The 4,003-nt window shown below is 40.3% G+C and overlaps 1 non-coding gene across 1 annotated transcript; it reads right to left on the bottom strand.

Annotated features, from left to right (window-relative positions):
• Positions 1-3,495: 3,495 nt before the first annotated feature.
• On the bottom strand, positions 3,496-3,602 carry LOC126021638 (U6 spliceosomal RNA). Its single transcript, XR_007500137.1, has one exon. It is a non-coding gene; the product is annotated as a U6 spliceosomal RNA (small nuclear RNA).
• Between the last annotated feature and the right edge of the window lie 401 nt (positions 3,603-4,003).

Here is a 4,003-nt window from a genome sequence, read left to right as displayed (position 1 = left end):
TCAGTGGTTACTCCTGGCTCTTCGCTCAGAAAACGCTTCTGCTGGAGCGGTGGCACAAGTGATAAAGCGTTTGCCTTGACGACACTAGCCTAGGACAGATAGTGGTTCAAAAATCCCCTGGAGTCCCATATGAGTCCTCCAGAGCCAGGAGCGATTTCTGAGCCAGGAGTAAACCCTGAGCGTCACCAGGTGTGGCCCAAAAAAATAAATTAAAAATAAAAATCTCCTCTGGCAGGCACTGGGAGGTACCATATGGGATGTCGGGATTCCAACCAACTTCTATCCTGGATCGACTGCGTGCAAGGCAAACGCTGTGCTATTTCTCCAGACCACTACTTCCTCTTTTACTTTATTGTTCATTATCATATTCTCTGGAAATTATAAGTTTTTCAAAGCCAATTGTTTCAAAGTCTAACGTCCTCTAAATTGGTTTGTAGAAGGTAAAGCAAGCGGCCATGCTTTTTTATTCACCGTTTATATTTTAGGGACCCAGAGAAGGAAGCAATTATTATTTATTGAAATATTTGTTCTTCTCTGTGTAAATTATGACCTACTCATCAAGCCTGAGAAAAGGCCCCTGACACAATAGTACACACTTTAATTAAGCAGTAAATAGTTTCCTTTCTCAGGATTTGAAAAAATAAACCATCAAGGAAGAGCCCTATAAAATATTGTGGCTTTTATTTACCTTTCCTTTGCTCACTGCCAGGAAAATAAAATTCCTTTGATTCCAATGAGTGTCTGATGAACTTTTGAAGTTCCCTTTCCACCTTCTCTGAAATCTTTCATCTTTTCACATTGTGAAAGTAGAAAATCTTGTTGTGAAATCAATTAGTTGAATTTAGGTCTAACAGAGGAGTGGCTTTTTTTCCCCCTAGTACTCTTAATGTTGGTGGTAAGTATGAACTTTGCCTATTAAAATACTATTTTACCTTGAAGAAAGGTCCAGAATTTCAATCCAATTTATAACTACAGGCACTTTGGAGCAGCCAACTTTTCTTTTCTCCTTTCCTTACCAAAGCAAGGAAATGATTGTTTAAGAGTCTGACTGTTTAATAGGGAAACAGTTGTCCATAAAGGGTCAGATATGTTGTTCTATTTACAGAGAAAAATGCTATAGCCTAACATTTTTCTAGATGTAGGCTTTTTTTGGTTTTTGGAGGGTCACTCTGAGTGATGCTTAGGGCTTACTGTTGGCATGACTATGGGGACAACACATGGTACTGGGAATAGAACCTGGGGAAATGGCATGTAGGGCATATGGCTTATCTGCTTTATGATCTCCTCTGTCCCTAGTTGTGTTATTTTTTTTATCAAATTAATTATTTTACATGTCTGATTCCATATTATGTGGTTTATATATACATGTTTTCTATTCTAAGCAACATAGTAAGGAATAAAATATGGAATAAATATACATAATATATAAATATATATATACATAAATCTATCATATACCTATTTGTATTTTGCTTTGCTTTGATATGATACTGATAGCTGATACTCTGTGGATACTCCCTAAGTATCTTGAGGCATCATTCACTCTTGGGAGCAATTGAGGTATCTGGTGATACTAGTGATTGGACTCAGGCCTTATTTAGGCAGTTTATGTTCAGTCTTTTAGGTTCAGCCTGAATGAACATAGATGAAGTATTGGCTTGTGGCTTAAATGTAAGCATTCTTTCTTCTTTTTAAAATTATTAAGTTTTTACTTATTTCTTTATCTTCCCTTCCCTTTGTTATTGTTGCAATGATGAGGTCACATACATATTTGGCTGAATTTGTATATATTTGCTTGTGGTTCTTGCCAGAGGGTTGTGTTCCTGGCCAACATTATCTTATAATTTTAGGGCTTGCCAGGTTGAATCAAACTCTTTAGTTGCTGTATTAACAAAGCTCAATTCTATAGTCCCCAGATTTCACACTCTGTTTTGATGCTAGAAATCCCAATGTGCAGGGTTGATTTAAACCCATGTAGTCAGCACAGGGGTCTGAATTTGTGACCTAATATTACAAGGCAGGTTCTTTTGCCACTAAGTCATCCTTCTAGATCTTTCCTAATTTTTGAAATTAACTTTAAGGTTTTATCCATTCTTGAGAATTTTGTGTTCTCTCTAAACCTCCCCATATTTCTCTAAGTAAATTTCTTTAATTAAAACTATTTTGTGGGGCCAAAGAGATAGCATGGACGTAAGGCATTTGCCTTGCATGCAGAATGTCAATGGTTTGAATTCCGGCATCCCATATGGTCCCCTGAACTTGCCAGGAGCGATTTCTGAGCATAGAGTCAGGAGGAACCCTTGAGCACTGCCGGGTGTGACCCCAAAACAAACACAAAAAAAAAAAAACTATTTTGACCCACTAGAAAATAAAAAATAATAGAAAAGTGAAAATCATATTTTAATTTGTTTGTTGGAGGTTGGGCCATGTCCAGTGGTACTCAAGGGCAGATTCTTCTTCTTCTTCTTCTTCTTCTTCTTCTTCTTCTTCTTCTTCTTCTTCTTCTTCTTCTTCTTCTTCTTCTTCTTCTTCTTCTTCTTCTTCTTCTTCTTCTTCTCCTCCTCCTCCTCCTCCTCCTCCTCCTCCTCCTCCTTCTTCTTCTTCTTCTTCTTCTTCTTCTTCTTCTTCTTCTTCTTCTTCTCCTCCTCCTCCTCCTCCTCAACCTTCTCCTCCCCCCTCTCCTCCTCCTCCTCCTCTTCTTCTCCTCCTCCTTCTCCTTCTCCTCCTCCTCTTTTTCTTCCTCTCCTTCTCCTCCTCCTCCTTCTCTTTTCCTCTCCTTCTCCTTCTCCTCCTCCTCCTCCTCCTCCTCCTTCTCCTCCTCCTCCTTCTCCTCCTCCTCCTTCTCCTCCTCCTCCTTCTCCTCCTCCTCCTCCTCCTTCTCCTTCTTCTTCTTCTTCTTCTTCTTCTTCTTCTTCTTCTTCTGCTTCTGCTTCTTCTCCTCCTCCTTCTCTTCCTCCTCCTTCTCTTCTTCTTCCTCTCCTTCTCCTCCTCCTTTTCCTCCTCCTCCTTCTTTCCTCCTCCTTCTCCCCCTCTCCTCCTCCTCCTTCCTCTCCTTCTCCTCCTCCTCCTCCTCCTTCCTCTCCTTCTCCTCCTCCTTCTCCTTCTACTCCTTCTCCTTCTCCTCCTCCTCTTTTTCTTCTTCATCTTCTGCTCCTTCTTCCTCTCCTTCTCCTTCTTCTCCTTCTCTTCTTCTTCCTCTCCTTCTCCTCCTCCTTTTCCTCCTCCTCCTTCTTTTCTTCTTCTTCTCCTCCTCCTCCTCTTCCTCCTCCTTCTCTTTCTTCTCCTCCCCTTTCCTCCTCTTCTTCTTCTCCTCCTCCTTCTTCTTCCTCTCCTCCTCCTCCTCCTCCTTTTCCTCCTCCTCTTTTTCATCTTCTCCTCCTTCCTCTCCTCCTCCTTCTTCTCCTCCTCCTTCTCCTTCTCCTCCTCCTCCCTCTCCTCCTCTTCTTTTTCTTCTTCTACTTCTTCCTCTACTACTACTTCTTCTTCTACTTCTTTTTAAATATGGAACACTTCACAAATTTGCATGTCACACTTGCGCAGGGGACATGCTAATATTCTCTTTATTGTTCCAATTTTAATATATGTGCTTCCGAAGCGAGCACTCAAGGGCTACTTCTCACTCAGCAATGACTCTTGTCAGTGTTTAGGGCCCCATATGTGGTATCATGATTTCCAAGTGGTATCAGTGAGATTCAAGAAAAGTGCTTTAAGCCCTTCTCTATCACTCTGATCCTGAAAATCGAAGTTTAAACACGCATAGTGTTCAGGAAGAGGATGAAGTATTGGATATGTTGAGCGTTTACTATTTTACAGATCTGTTTAGAAAACAGTCAACAGAATTCCATTTTAAAGTAGCATCATTAAAGACTATCTGGGTACAAAACCTGGCATGTAGAAGACAGCAGGTATTATTTATCTTCTGAATTTAGAATAGGTCATCTGTTCAGATGTCATAGATCTTTACTCTAATGATTTCTAATTGCCATTTGAATGAGAAGTTCAA

Source organism: Suncus etruscus, chromosome 10, assembly GCF_024139225.1.
Source record: "Suncus etruscus isolate mSunEtr1 chromosome 10, mSunEtr1.pri.cur, whole genome shotgun sequence".
Lineage (NCBI taxonomy): Eukaryota > Metazoa > Chordata > Mammalia > Eulipotyphla > Soricidae > Suncus > Suncus etruscus.
The sequence above is the reverse complement of the archived record's forward strand: the minus strand, read 5'-3'. Positions and strand labels throughout refer to the sequence as shown.